The 16,811-nt window shown below is 32.3% G+C and overlaps 1 non-coding gene across 1 annotated transcript; it reads left to right on the top strand.

The window, feature by feature from the left end:
• The first annotated feature begins 1,811 nt into the window (after positions 1-1,811).
• LOC123648700 lies at positions 1,812-1,914 on the top strand. The gene has a single exon (XR_006738726.1). It is a non-coding gene; the product is annotated as a U6 spliceosomal RNA (small nuclear RNA).
• The last annotated feature ends 14,897 nt before the right edge of the window (positions 1,915-16,811 follow it).

Here is a 16,811-nt window from a genome sequence, read left to right as displayed (position 1 = left end):
GCTTTGACTTGGTAGAATCTTAAAAGATCGTAAGTAAGTTGTAATCTTCACACATTTCTTCAAATCACTTGGCATAGTGTTCTGTCTGCAAAGGACAAATGGAAGAAATATTGATGTATATTTTGTGGAGGCAGGGGAATAATCTTACCACATTGTCCAAAATTTGTGTCTTCCTAAGTGTGCTTTAAGGTTGTATGTCAATTGGCATGTTGACCATTAAAAGTATGATGGGGAAATCTTAAAGAGAAGACAATACAAACAAAACTATGTGACTACAAATTATAGGTAGTCAAAAGTTTGTGTTTCTTATGTGCTTTCTTCCTTATCTAGTCTGTGGTTCAACTTCTGTTTTTTGTTCTCTTAATGTTGGGAACTAACCATAGAGTTGCAATAATTGTATATGTTGTATACTATCAACTTAAAATGAGGAGAATAATTATTTGTTTTTTTTTCTTATAGTCATTATTATTGTTATTAATTGCCAATGAGAAGCTAAAATGCAAAGGAAAATTTAAAAATAACCTGACAGTATTTTATGTTTCCTAAGGTTTGAGTAGGAAATGAGAAAGCTCAGGCCCAGGGACAATATCTTGACTTCCTTAAAATTCAGTAGCCAGTTTGTGTAAGAACCAGAATGATAACTAAAACTCCCTAACTTTTTTCCAGTTGGTTTATTTTGTTTGCTTGTACATGATTTGGTCTCTTTTTGTTGCTTCTGTTTGTTTGTTTGAAATTTTGACTATATAATGATAATAGAATTTTATATCACTAAACAGTGGATATAAAAATATATAGCTGAACGATCCTAGAAAGAATAAGGTATATTGATTGCTTAAATTAAAACTTAAAAGTAAATGATTTATGCAGTAAAAATTGTATTTTCTTTTTTGCCAAATGCACATTAACTTTAAATAAACAAAGAGGAAGCTAAGTGTTTACCTCATGTAAATAAAGTTAAACTGACACCACGTACTTCTCCAGATGCTAGTAAAAGTTATTTAAGTATGTATGATATGCTGCTTAAATAAATTATGCAGAAGAAGGGTATATAAATGAATCTATTCCTAAAACATTTTCTGTTACAGTAATCTATTCATTCATTCTGTTACCAACACCATACTACCTTAATTATTATAGCCTTATAGAAGACTTGAAATCAGATAGCGTGAGTCCTATTTGTTCTTTTTTACACATTTTTTATTTTTTATTATAGATACATTGCATTTCCACAAAATTTGGAATTAGCGCCTTAATTTCTGCAAAATAGCTAGCTATTTTGATTGAAGTTGAATCTATATATCACTTTGGTGAAATTGACACATGAAGTATTTATTCTTTCAAATTATTGACCTATTTTTATTCTTAATTTCTCTCAATTTTGAATAATTTGGTATAGCTGGTTAAGCATTTTATGACTTTGATGACAAGGGAAATTAAATTTTTAAAATTGCGTTTTCTAAGTTTTTGCTGATAAAATACAAAAAGTTTAGTAATTTACAATCTTGACTTCAAGCTCCGTAAACCCCTTAAGTTTTCTATGTGAGCAATTATGCTGTATTAATGCCTTTCTTTCTAAGTTTATGGCTTTTTTTCTTTTTCTTACTGCATTGACCAGGACCTTTGTGAGGTTGTATAGCAGATGAGAGGGTGGACATTTTTGACCAGTTTCTAACTTAGAAGCATTTGATTAATTCAATAATTGTCAATTATTAAATAATTTAACTATAGGGTCTTTTGGATGTCATTTATCAGACTGAGAAAATTTCCTTCTAATCCTAGTTTCATATTTTTTAAAAAATATGAATAGATATTTATTTTGACAGCACATACACTAAAATTGGAACAATACAGAGAAAATTAGCATTGCCACTGTGCAAGGAGGACATGCAAACTCATGAAGCATTCCATATTTTTTAAGCATCATAAATAAAGAAGAAATAGTCATTCCAAGATAAGCAAACACTAAAGGAATTTGTCACCACCAGATCAGCCCTATCAAAAATGCTCATGAGAGTTCTAAACATAGAAATGAAAGGTCAATACTTGCCATCATAAAGACACATGAAATAATAAAACTCACAGGTATTATAAATAATTTCACAGTTGAGAATACAAAGCAATTGGGTAGCAATTAACATTATGACAGGAACAGAACCTCACATATCAACATTAACTTTGAATATTAAAGGACTAAATGCCTTACTTAAAATATATAGATTTGTAGAATGGATTAAAAAAAAAACAGAGCCCAAACATATGCTACCTTCAAGAAACTCATGTAACTGATAAAGATTTTTATAGATTCAAGGCAAAGAGGAGGAAAATAAGATATTCTATGGAATTGGAAACCAAAAGTGAGCAGGAATAGCTATACTAATATCTAATAAAGTAGACTTTAAAATAACAACAGTAAAGAAAAAAGACAAAGAAGATCATCATATGATTAAAAGATCATTTCAACAGAAGATAAAACAATTCCCAATATATGTAGATCCACCACTGGAGCCCCCACATTCATAAAACAAATACTAACAGACCTAAGAAAAAAGAAACAATAATATAATAAAGGGGACTTCAAAACCCCATTGCTATCACTAGACAGATCATCAATGTAGAAAATAGGCACAAAAACTCTGGACTTAGACTGGACTCTAGAACAAATAAAACTAACAGACATTTATAGAACATTATACCTAACTGCAAAATATATATTCTTCTCATTAGTGTATGGAACATTTTCCAATATAGACCATACATTAGGCCCCATAAAAAATCCCAATAAATTTTAAAAAAATCAAAATCACTTAAAGTATTTTCTCAGACCACAATGGAATAAAACTAGAAATCAATTCCAAGAGGAACTCCCAAAATCATACAAATATCTGGAATGATATTTGAGTTGATGAAGAAATTAAGATTGAAATTAAAAAAATTTTTTGAAATGAATGAAACTAGTACAACTGTATATGAAAATGTCTGAGACTCAACAAAAGTAGTGCTAAGAAGGAACTTTACAGCATTAAACATCTACATCAAACAGATTGAAAGATCACAAAGTAATAACCTAACATTACATCTCAAGGAACCAGAAAAACAAGAACAAACCAAACCCCAAACCAGTGAAAGAAAAGAAATAACAAAAATCAGAGCTGAAATTATATGAAATTGAGACCATAAAACAATAGGAAAGATCAAGAAAATAGAGAATTGATTCTTTGAAAAGATAAATGAAATTGTTAGATCACTATCTAGATTAAAAAGAAATGAAAAGAGAAAATTCAAATAAGCTCTATCAGAAATGAAAAATGAGATATTACAACTGATAATACAGAACTACAAAAGATCCTCTGAGACTACTGTGAACATCTCTGTTCTCACAAACTTAAAACCTAGAGGAAATCGAAAATCCCTAGAAACATACAACCTCCCCAGTTGAATGGTAAATTATCTTTTTGCTGTGCTGTTGGATTCAGTTTGCTAATATTTTATTGGGGATTTTTGTATCAGGATTCATCAGGGATATTGGTCTGTAGTTTATTTTTTTTGTTGAGTCCTTTCCTGGCTTTTGTATCAGGGTGACACTGGCCTCACAAAATGAATTAGGGAGGATTTTCTCTTTCTCAATCTTTTGCAAAAATTTCAGTAGTTGGTAGCAGTTGTTTTTTGTATGTCTGATAGAATTTGACTATAAATCAGTCTGGTCCTGGGCTTTTTTTCTTCTTTTTGGAAGATTTTTTTTGTTACTCATTCCATCTCACTTCTCATAACTGGTTTGTTCAGTATTTTCATTTATTCCTGATTTCATAGCCAAAGCAATCCTAAGTAAAATGAACAAAACTGGAGGCATCACATTGTCTGACTTGAAATTTTACTACAAGGCTATAGTAACCAAAACAGCACTGTACTGATATAAAAATAGACATATACATCAGTGGAAGAGAATAGAGAGCTCATGGTGTATACACATACACATCATGGAATACTACTCTGTCCTAAAAAAAAATCATAAAATAATGTCCTTTGCAGCAACTTGGATGCAATTAGAAGTCATTGTCCTAAGTGAAGTAACTCAGAAATTGAAAACAAAATACTGTGCCTTCTCACTTACAAGTGTGAGTTAAGCTATGGGTGCACATAGACATACACAGTGAAATAATAAACATTGAATATTCCAAATTTGGGAGGGTGGGAGGAGATGAGGGATGGAAAATTATCTATTGAGTGATGTACAGTGTTAGAGAGATGGGTACACTATGCTCTAGACCTGGCTGGGCTCAGTGCTTCATGGCTGAAATCCCAGCACTTTGGAAGCCCAGGTGGGAGGATTGTTTGAGGCCAGGAGTTCGAGACCAGCCTGGGCAACATAACAAGAACCTGTCACTACAGAAATTTGAAAATTAGCTAGATGTGTTTGCATGAGCTTGTAGTCCCAGCTACTGAGAAGACTGAGGCAGAGGCAGGAGGATTACTTATGCCCAGGAGTTAGAGGCTGCAGTGAACTGTGATCATGCACTCTAGCCTGGGTGACAGAAAGAGATTCTATTGCACAAAAAAAAAAACCAAAAAAACCCAACCTCCTACCTCTTACTTCTATACAATATATCCGTATGACAAAACTGCACTTATATGCACTTGTAATCTCTAAGTAAATTGAAATAAAATAAAATAAAATAATGAATGGATGTTAAATTTTTCAATTGACTTTTCTGCCTCTCTTGAAACCAATCCTTTATTTTTCTGCTTAATTTTGTTAATATGGTGAACCATATAATGGAATTTCAATTTTTTTAAATATTTCATCTCTGGGAGAAACATACTTGTCCATGAGATGCATGATATATTACCCTCTTTACATATTAATGCAAATCACTAATCTTTTGTTGATTTTTTCATTTGACTCTGTAGCCTGGCTTCTGATTATTAGAAAGAAAAGTATTTGAAGGATTTCAAGCATGTAATTTATGACATAAATAGAAATATTGGGAAACTAATGTGAAATCCATATTTTATTTTAAAGAAAGAAATGAAAAGTAGATAGGATGTAGGAAGTGGGCATGTTGATTTAAATTAAGGTATTTTGACTGTCCCTAAGCTTAGAAAGACATCTTCATTCCTGAAAACCCCTGTCATTGTATCACTCCATGGAATAACAGAAAGTGAAAATTCTAGTTAAATTTATTTGCAGAGAAGAAAATGAAACAATACAAAACCCAGTTGCTGCTGCCTCTTTCACATAAAACCTGGGAGGCACTTGTCTCTTCTTCCCAGAGTTCCTGAATAGTAACCAGGAAAACTAGGAGCATATATCTGGCTTAGTGAGACAGAAAGGGTCTGAGACACCCCACAAATTGCTCATGACCCAGAGTGTGATAAGACATTATATAAATATTTCTGTTAAGCAAGCATGGAAATATCTGAGAGGTCATCAGGAGACATAACAGGGCTCACGTCTGGAATGAGCATGATGCTAGGTGACTTGGTGGAAACAAGAGGGTTGCATAAATGTATCAAACAAAGGCAGCAGTGAAATGATGATCACTTGCCAGTTGTACCTCTGTACCGAAATCACCCAGTACTTCAACTCAAGCACAAGAAAATGCAGAGGAAGAATAGCATCTCCTTGAATTCATTAAAAAGACTCTGAATTCATTGATTTATTGGCATTGGTAGGATTGTTTTTGTCACAAGATGAACTTGAGCATTAAGATAAACATTATATTCAATTAAGAAAAAATAAAGCTAGTTTTATTTATTTGCATACATTTTTTGGACAAAATTCTACAAATGATACATAATTCATTGAATCTTTCTTGGTTTTGCCCAACTGTATCTTTTGTAACCAAAATAATTGTCTAGCTTAAGCCATATTTTTTGTTTTTTTGGGGGGGGATTGTTTTTGGTTTTCTATTTTTTATTTTTTTTTGAGACAGGGTCTTGCTTTGTCTCTCAGGCTAGAGTGTCGTGCCACGATCACAGCTTATTTCAATCTTCAACTCCCAGGACCAGGCAATCCTCCTGGCTCAGCCTCCAGAGTAGCTAAGACTACAGGCACACACCACCACTCCCAGCTAACTTTTCAAATTTTTGTAGAGCCATGGTCTCAGTATGTTGCCCAGCCTGGTCTCCAACTCCTGGCCTCAAGCAATCCTTTCTCCTCAGCCTCCCAAAGTGCTGGGATTATAGGCATTAACCACCTTGCCTGGCCTGTTTATTTTAACCCATATTCTATTTTGAGTTCATTTTATATATATTTTCTTTCTTTTCCTCTAAAGTTTATAAAATTACTTCTTTTTTCTTTCTTATAAGATTGAATTTTTTAAGTCTTTAATTCTGATCGCTATTTTTCATTGGATACTATTCTTAAAATGCAGAATCTCAAACTGGGCCATTATTCTCTAAGAATTGTCATGACAGCTAAAGCATAGTTTGGCTTCTTTCAGTCTTTATGGGCACACATACCAGTCTATTTTTAGCTTTTTAAGGAACAGATCCAGTACTGACTCATAGTCCCTGCCAAGAAGGTGCTGTATTTAAACCTATCTGGACATGATTTTTCATATACCTAAGTGTAATTTTTCTCCCCAAATATTCTATTCTTAACTTAAGTCATTCCATTTTTAAAATCACTTTCCAATATTTTTTCCTAACATGAAACTTGGTTTCACTGCTAGCTAGATGAACGTGCCCTTTTACCTTCAGAAAAAAATTAATAACTTAATGGCTTCTGTGGATCAGAATCAATAAAATCTGTGGCCTACAGCTTGCCAGAATATATATATATATAAAACTTAAAGAATTCTCTGCCTTTTAAATAAAGAAAATGAAAAGTATAGGAAAAACATGCTTTTCAGATATATATTTTATTCGGTGTTTAGAGAATTAAATATAGAGTTAAAGGTAATTAGATTTGTTCACCTGGATAAATATTTCTGAAATGCATGAAACAAACAGGAGAATGCTTGGTTCCTATTTTGTTAATTCCACAATTAGAAGACAAGATTAAAAATTCAGTGCTTAAACACATGGATAATTTTTTTTTTTCAATAAAGAAAAAATAAACTAATTTTAGAGATGGTGATCACACATTGACCTTTGGGTGGCTTTTCCTAAATGCGAAAGAGGGAAGAGCAATATGGCTGAATAGAAACCTCCAGCTAATGTCCCTCTGCACAAATACCAAATTCAACAACTATTCATGCAAGGAAGCACCTTCAGAAGAACCTAAATGTTCTGAAGCTCCCTTAGCAGCAAATGAAAGTCCGCAGACACTTCCTAGTAATGTTTCTAGTGCACAGTTTTCTTCCATATCTTGGCAAGCAAGTTGAGGTTCTTGGGCAATGATCTACCAGACTAATCCTCAATTTCAAATTCTGTTCTATGTTTCAATTATAAGGACTTGTAAACAATTGAACAACTCAAAATATTAAGTGTTTTATGGTGTAATCCTTAGAAGTAAATTTGGGAACCAAAGCACCTTTAAGAGACAATAGTTGATAGAGATTAATTTCAATGGCATACATAGAAGACAGCATCAACTCTGACTTCTGGTAGGAAACTAGAGCAGAACAGTAAAGTCTTGCTGATATCAAGATTTACTCTATGTAGTTAACAAGTTTTTACTTAGCAAATAAGCACACTTTAGATTAATATTTATTAAACCATTTGGGACAATAAAAAATGTCCAAATATTTTAGGAGATTACATTAACAGGTAAATAACACATATGATATTTACTGATAAATATAATTGCTTTGGAAAACTATTTATTCAAATATTCTATAATTTAGAGCTTTTAGAGTCACAGATTAATTTTTATGTCTTCCTTGCTTTTTTTGATGATATTTTGCTATATTACCAACCTTTTACCACTTTAATATATTTTATTTTGCCAATTGATGGTAACTGGTAACTGGTTAGTATTAATTTATCTTATGTGTACATTTTGGAAATTATTTAAAAGAAAACCATTCATAATGCAACACAAAGCAATGTGAACAGACCAAAATTCTTACATTTGATTCAGTAGATTCCCAAGGAAATATACTTATGGAATGAACTCCTTTATCTAGGTATACAGTAAGTGATACCAATTATTTAAAAGCAAGACCTTTGTAGTTTACTCTGCAATTTACTAGCCTATTGTTAAGAAGACTAGGCTTTTAATATTAATTCTAGAAACAATTTGAATAATTCTCTTGCTAATTTATTCATAAGCAGAAAGATATAATGATGAATTCAGTTTAGTATTTTTTGCATTCCATTCAATACTTTGGTGTATTTAAAAAGTAATGATAAAAATGAATAAATATTCATTTGGGTTTTTGATCTCTTTAATACAGACATTTTCAAATCTATTAAAACATTTTTTAAAAAAGGAGGCCGGGCGCGGTCGCTCACGCCTGTAATCCTAGCCCTCTGGGAGGCCGAGGCGGGTGGATTGCTCGAGGTCAGGAGTTCGAGACCAGCCTCAGCAAGAGCGAGACCCCCATCTCTACTAAAAATAGAAATAAATTATCTGGACAACTAAAAATATGTATAGAAAAAAATTAGCCAGGCATGGTGGCGCATGCCTGTAGTCCCAGCTACTCGGGAGGCTGAGGCAGTAGGATCGCTTAAGCCCAGGAGTTTGAGGTTGCTGTGAGCTGGGCTGACTCCACGGCACTCACTCTAGCCCGGGCAATAGAGTGAGATTCTGTCTCAAAAACAACAATAACAACAACAACAAACAACAACAAAAAAGGAGCTATGTATTCTATTTAGATTATGATAGCAAAAAATAAATTTCAAATAATATGTAACTATAAAAAGGCCTAGAAATTTCTCCTGAGAGATAAAGCAAAAGTATAATTTAAAAAAACTGTAATACTTTTAAGACAAGGTAAAAGTTTGAATTACGGTAACTCAGTAAATTACAAGGCACATCAGAAATTACTTAAATAATCAAACAGGGAAAAAATGATCCATGCCAAACATACGCTACTATAGGGCTCTACAGAAGAAAATATTCAAACTCAGCAATTTGATGATGGAACAATTATTTTTTGTTCATGCTAATTCAACATCTAGCAACGTAAGATGTTGTAATATTTAACAGCTTTTGAAAAATTGAAAGTAACCAGCTAATTGTAAAAGTGTTGAGTGTCCTCAGTCTTTATTTTTGAATAATTATTATATACACCTTTCTGCTGTTTCCATGAAACTTTATAAAGATTTTTCTATTGGCTACTTAAAAGTGATCACTGGCCTCAGTTACTATGTCACTTTTTGAGCAGCCTTCAAAATCAACCCAGGACCCTGGCAGAATAAACCTCAAAGAAATGACTTCTTTCTCTTTGGTCCCTGTCTGTGGTGAGTCCCTCATTTATTTTGAGCTGCACATTTCGTCACTCAGCCTAATTACTGCCAGAAACCATGTTTTCAAGGGGATTGCCTAGTGAGTCCTTATGTCTCCTTGCTCCATCTGTCCCACGAACTTCAGCTTAGGGAACTTGAAAATGTGGGAAATGTCCAGAACAGAAAACTCCTTTCTGATATTTCAGGGAAATCCTCAATTATTAGAACCTTTCCTAAACTAGGTCCAGTTCCTCTTGTCCCCTTAAAATGAATGTTTTATGCAGCTGCTTAGATTCCCCATTCACTTAACCTATTCTTCAAAGAGCCAAATGGTCTTCCTATTTTTTTTTTTTTAATTAAGTCAAGGGAGTTGAGGTGAATGTGTGGAAATGTTGAACTCTGGTTCTTCCAATTTAGACTTCTATGGACAGTTTAAAATTATGCTCCAACTCTTATGAAACATGTAGTATCTTATAAGGTCTAGTGGTGACTTTCCAAGAAAGCAACAACACTGATTCTCAAAGGAATAAAAAAACATAGCTCAAAGCAAAAACATGTAATTTATGTATCTCATGCTCCTACAAATACACTTTATTTTATTTCTCTCTCAAAGTGCAGTGCCTCACAAATCAACATAGTCTAGAATTGGACCACCTGTCTTCCAGTAGCCCATTTCAAATCGGTATGATGCTCTCCTCTTCCCCACTATTCCTTCACCTTGAGACCAGAGTTATCTTTCTTAAATGCAGATGAAATAATTTCTTTGTTTAAGGCATTGTTAGAATGTCCTATAACACCGGAATATGATTCTGACTTTAACGGACAGGAATCACTGTCTGGCCCCAAACCACCTTCTGATTATCATTTCTTGCCTCTACATGAGCTGACCCTAAATCCTGATCAGAATGAAAGTCTCATCACATAAAATCTTTATTACTAATTGCCATGTTTTCAATACTTCTCTTCATTTGCTCACTATTCTTCTCTGTCTGGTATTTATTCTTACTTCTTTTTCCTTTCAAATTAATTCATTTCCCAAGATTCAGTTCAAATATTTCTTCCTCAAATTTCTGTTTCTAACCTCTCTATGATGTTTGTCCCTAGCACCATGTACATCCTTCTACTAAACAAATACAGGATTATACTTTAAATATGTACTTAATGAACATTTCTCTGATACCACAAGATACTACAATACATGAACTATTGACCTATTTATCATAACTACACACTCAATCCATGGAATTAGTGATGTGTGTGCATGTGTGCTATTGATTCATAGAATATTTGTCACATATATACAATTATTTCTCCACACAGTTAAAATTAAGTTTATCATTATGTTTACTTTTAGTGATACTTATTTATATATATATATAGAGAGAGAGAGAGAGAGAGAGTAGTACATAAAATATAACTGATTTATATGTTATTCTCTGATATCTCTGAATTTATAGTTATTTGCAAATATAAAGCACCATCCTTAAGTTTATTCTTAAAATAAATGTATTCTAAGCTCATTAGAAAATTTAAGAAAATAAAGAACTGAAAAGGAACCACTATAGTCATACCAAAGCAATCACAGCCAATATCAACCTGCAGTGTAAGTTTTTAACTGTATATTTTCAATTCTAATCATACATGTCTATTTTCCTTAGCATAAAATCATGATAGTACTACTTTATGTAGTGACAAATTATAAGCAAAACTAAGCAATATACATTTTTTCTATAAGATAAAAAAATTCTCTAAAATTTAGCATAGCTTTAAACATTATAGCTCAGTATGTATCGTGTTTACATGCTAGAAAATATTTACTAGTCCCATTAATGAATACTGTTACTATCGTGGGATCCTCAGCTGAATTTTGGCTGCAGTGTAATATACAGTAATAGAATAATTTCCTCTACTGTATGACGTGTCTCAAAAGTGTGAACAAATTATAGGAAATATAACTAGGTTATAATAATTTCTTTGATGTGAAAGAGCCATCACAAACACTGAAGAGAGACTTTAAAAAAACAGAGTGGATTAACAATGAATTTTAATAGTGTGCATATGAAGCTAAAAACCGCCCATAGAAAACAACAAGTATTTTATTATACATCTCTGGTATAGTTGGGAAAAAAAGACAATAAAAATAAGCCAGAAAAAGAAAATAAGCAGCACTCCTGATCCACCTCTCAAATAAACTACATATTGTTAACATTTGGACCTATATACCTTCATGCTTTTCCTAAGAATATATGTTTATAGAAAAATTAAATCATAAACCCATATCGACATACCCACATACTCAAATGCAGGAACCCCTGGTTATACATATAATCATTTTTTTGCTATACACTTATTTTTTTTACATATGGAAAATATTTATCAATAGTTTAAATATGAATAGACAGCAAAACTTCAAGGGTGGCTAATGTATATATATTTTGGTTACCACTGAATAAGCAGTAAAAGTATGTATGTCTAACATTCTAATGGAGGAATTAAATAATTGTTAATATTTTATTCATTTAAAATAAAAAAAACATAGTAAGCAAAAGAGAACATAAGCAATTGGGTCAAGTAGAAAACAAGGAGTAAATTGGCAGATAAACTTAAAAGTAGCCATAATTAGATAAAATGTAAATTGATGAAATAGTTTGGTTTAAAGACCTAGAATGTTAAACTAGATGAAAAGATAAAACAAAACTATATACTATTAAAGAAATACAGCAATACAGCTTAATAAAACAAAATATTTAAAAAATAAGGATAGAAAATAGTACAATATGAAAACACTAATCAAAGAATTACTAGAGATAAAGATGGGGATTTCCAAAAGTTTCTCAACCTGTAGGCAAGATATCACAATTCTAATTCTGTACATATTCAATATTTTGTATATTTTCAAAATGTGTACAGAAGCAAATACAGGGAGAAAGAGATTTATCTGTGATCATGGTGGAAATAAACCTTTTAACGGCTGATAGAAAAAAGTCAAGGATAATGAAAATTTAATAAAGATATAGAAAATATAAACAATATTGATCTAATTGATACATATAGGTAAATATTTTCTAGAAAGTCAGAATTCACATTCTTTTTAAAGATACAAGGAACATTTGTGAAAATTGCTCGTATGTGTTATAAGCTGCTGTGGTCCCCAACCTTTTAGGCACCAGGGATTGGTTTCATGGAATCATGAAAGACAGTTTGTCCATGAACCGTGGGTGCAGGGGTTGGGGTAGGGGTTGGGGCAGGTGATGGGGTAGGGGGTGGGGTGGGCAGAGCTGAAGCAGTGATGGAGTGATGGGTAGCGCTACAGAAGAAGCCTCACTAGCCGGGAGGGCTCACCTCCTCACCTCCTGCTGTGTGGCCCCAGCTTCCTAACTATCATGGAAGACAATTTTTACACATATTGCAGGGGAGAGGGGCCGGCGGTGCAGAACTCTGTGGCACTGTCCTTCACAGGCCGCGGACCGGGGACTGGGAACCGTGGTTACAAAGCGTCCCTCAGCAATTTGTAAAGGATAGACATTATCCAGAGCATAATCTCTGGTAAGAGAGAGGTCACATGGGAGGAATCGAAAACAAAATTATAAAGAAAAAGTCAGACAATTAAGGAATATATTTCTAGTTGAATGGCAGGACAAAGAAAAATATAAATGGAAAATTAAAAAGTATTTTCAACTGAATAAAAAAATGCCACATCAAAGCTGTGAGATGTATCTCAAGCTGTAATTTATACAAACATCCATATCATTATGGGCATATCCTAGAAAAGAAAAAAACCTAAATGAATTAATCATATAAGTATGTACATAAAAAGGCAGAAAAATAGCAAATAGAAAATAGCAAAGGAATTAGAAAGAAGCATACAATAAAATTGCCAAAATTAATGAAAGCAAATTCAGATCAACAGAGAAAATTGTTTCCTGCAGAAACTGAACAAAGAAGTGAAAAGTCTGATAAGTATTATAGGAACTATGGTTGTGATTTTGAAAAAAACATTCCACAAAGAAATCCTTAGGACAAGATGTCATCCCTGGTAAAATATATAAAATATTAAAAATATTTAAGAAATATTAACAATTTTCACCAAACTCCTTCAAAGAATATCAAAAGAAAGGGCCTTTCCAATTTGGATTATGAAATATTATAACTTGGGTTTTATAAGGAAAGAATTAACATCTTTCATATACATAAAAGTAAGGATAGTAAATAAAATACTAATCAAGTTAGAACAAGGGGATATATCATAGCCATGTTGTATTTATTTTACAAATTCAAGAATAGCATTCAACAATTAAGTGAAAAAAGAGACAATAATATGATGACTAATAGATGGTTGTTATCATGTGGTAAATTTATTTTATTATTAATATATATACTTGGATGTGCAACATGTTTTAATATACATATAGATAGTAAAATGAACACTACAGTCAATCAAATTAACATATCAATCATCTCACAGTTACATTTTAAATATATTTTTATTTTTAATTGATAAATGAAAAATTGTATATATTTATGGTATACAATGTGGTGTTTTGCTATATGTGTATGCTGCTGAATGATTAAAACAAGTTAATTAACATATCCGTAACTTCACATGCTTATCATTTTTGATGAGGAGAACATTTAAAATCTATTCTCTTTTCTCCATTCTCACTGCTTTACTTGACCAGCCTTAAAAAAATAAAAAAAAAATCTATTCTCTTAACAATTTTCAAATACACGGTACATTATTATTTACTCCAGTCACCATGCTGTACAGTAGATCTCCAGACTTGTTTTTCATATCTAATTGTTAAAGGGTAACTTTGCACCCTTTAACCAACATCTCCCCTTTATCCCCATCCTCCACATCCAGCCTCTATCAACTATCATTTACTCTCTGCTTCTAGGAGTTGATTTTTTCTTAATTTTATATGTAAGTGAGATCATGCAACATTTGTCTTTCTGTGCTGAGCTTATTTCGCTAAGCATAATGTCCTCTAGTTTTATCCATGTAGTTGCAAATAACAGGATCTCTTTGTCCCACATCCTTGCCAGTACTTACTTCCTGTCTTTTATAACAGCCATTCTAACAGATGTCAGGTGGTACCTCATTGTAGTTTTGATTTGTATTTCCTATATGATCCATGATCCTTTTCATATACCTGTTGAACATTTTTATGTCTTCATTGGAGAAATGCCTGTTCATATTCTTTCCTCATTTTTTAATCCGGTTATTCTTTTTTTTTTATTTCAGCTTATTATGGGGGTACAAAAGTTCAGGTTATGTATATTGCCCATGTCCCGCCCATCCCCCTGAGTCAGAGCTTCAAGCGTGGATGGGAGGTTATTCATTTTTTGCTGTTGAGTTGCGTGAGAGCCTTATATTTGGGATGTTAACCTTTTATGAAATAGATGGTTCATAGATATTTTCTCTCAACCCATGGACTGCTTTTTCATTTTATTGTTTCCTTTGCTGTGAGAAAGTTTTGAGCTTGGTGGAATTCCACTTATTTATTAATATTCTTGATTTTGTTGTCTGAGATTTTGGTGTGATGACTAAAAGATCATTGCCAAGACCAATGTCAAGGCATGTTTTCCCTATATTTTCTTTGAGGAGTTTTACAGTTTCAGGTCTTACATTTAGATCTTTAATCTTTTTTGAGCTGATTTTAGTGTATGGTTTAAGATAAGGGTCCAATTTTATTCTTTTGCATTTGGATATCCAGTTTTCTCAATACCATTTATTGAAGAGACTGTACTTTCCCCATTGTTTTCTTAGTTCCCTTGTTGAAAATTAGTTGACTGTATATGCTTGGGTTTATTTCTGGACTTTCTGTTCAAAATTTAATATTTTGATGTATTGTGACATGTACATTGGGAGAAAGGAAAATAAGTGTCAGTTTCTCTCATGACCATGCATGCCAAATCTCTTTGTTGAACAGAGATTTTATAAAACTCTTAAACTAAATGTAACAAGTCATACCTGATGACATATCAAAGGAGGATAATACATAACAACCAAATTGGGTTTAGTCAAGGAATATAAGGACCATTTAATATTCAAAACTTAAATAGAAGAAGTCACAAATTAATTAAAAAATGAGAAAAATCTTTTTGTTACCTAAGTAGATTCACAAAATATGTATGAGAAAACTAAATATAACTTTATGATTGAGCTCTTAGAAAGAGAACTCCTTTAAGAAGGAAAGTCCATCAATCTGATAGAGAATATATGGAAACCTGTATAGGTATCATAAAGTTAAAATATTGAAAGCTATGCTTCTGAAATCAGCAATGACATAAGATGTAATTAGCATGCCTTCTAGTAAAAATTGTTCTAGACATCACAGACATGCTCCTATAAAATGTATTACAAGATATAAACATTCTGAAAGATAAAAACATGTCTTAATTTGACAAAATTATTGCATATACTGAGACTGTAAAATAATCTGCACATAAACTATTAGAATTAATGAATGAATTTATCAACATTGTTAGATACAAAGACAAAATACACATATCAGTAATATTTCTATATGCCAGGGAGTCAAAAAAGTGACTTAAAGGTATCATTCGTAATAGTATCAAAAGTACTCAATAATTCCTATTAAATTTCATGCAAAATGAGAGTAACTGCTTTGTTAGTAAGAACAATATTGAAAATTATTAAAGAAATTCTAAATAAATTAAGGAATGTGCCATATTTATGCAAAAGCTAAATTATAAATGTGTCTGTTCTATGTAAATTGATCCAAAGACTCTGCACAATATGAGTTGAAATCCCAGCAATTAGTCGTGTGAAATTGAAAAGCTGAATTAAAAATTTAGATAAAAATACCCTAGCTGAAGACAATGCAACAGTAAGACTGGGTTTGCCACAAGTTTAGAAAAATTGAGCAGCATTAAGATAGAATTATACAAATCATGTCCATACTCAGAGAATGACTTCATTTATGACCAAGGTGATACCATAGTGTAGTGCCATGAGGCAATGATGGTTTTTTCAATAAATATCACTTCATTAAAAGATTAAAAATATGGACAAAAGTGTACCTTGAATACTATCACATCATAAAAAAGGCACTCTATGTGCTTTAGATAGTTTTATAAGTGCAGAACCTCTAGATGGTGAACGGTGATGGAAAGAATATCAAGATCATCTTTGCTATTCATGACGTGGGTAACCAAACACATGACCTTCACATTTTACCTCTCAGCCAAGCAAGAATGTGACCCAGGATTTATTCACAGGAGGAATAACTGGACAAGGGTATGAATAGAGTAAAACTGAAAATATATAAATAAATTCCAGTACCAAAGGGAAAATGATAAAATGTTAAATGCAGAAGGCACTGGACAAAAGAACAACAACAAAAAAAAACAAATTTGCAAAGCAAGTGATTTCCACCTGTGGTCATCAGAAAAATACTATAGTTTTGGGACAGAAGATGAAGCCAAAAAAATGTCAGTGCACAAGATAAATC

Source organism: Lemur catta, chromosome 12 (assembly GCF_020740605.2).
Source record: "Lemur catta isolate mLemCat1 chromosome 12, mLemCat1.pri, whole genome shotgun sequence".
NCBI lineage: Eukaryota > Metazoa > Chordata > Mammalia > Primates > Lemuridae > Lemur > Lemur catta.
This window is presented reverse-complemented; position numbering and strand designations above follow the sequence as displayed.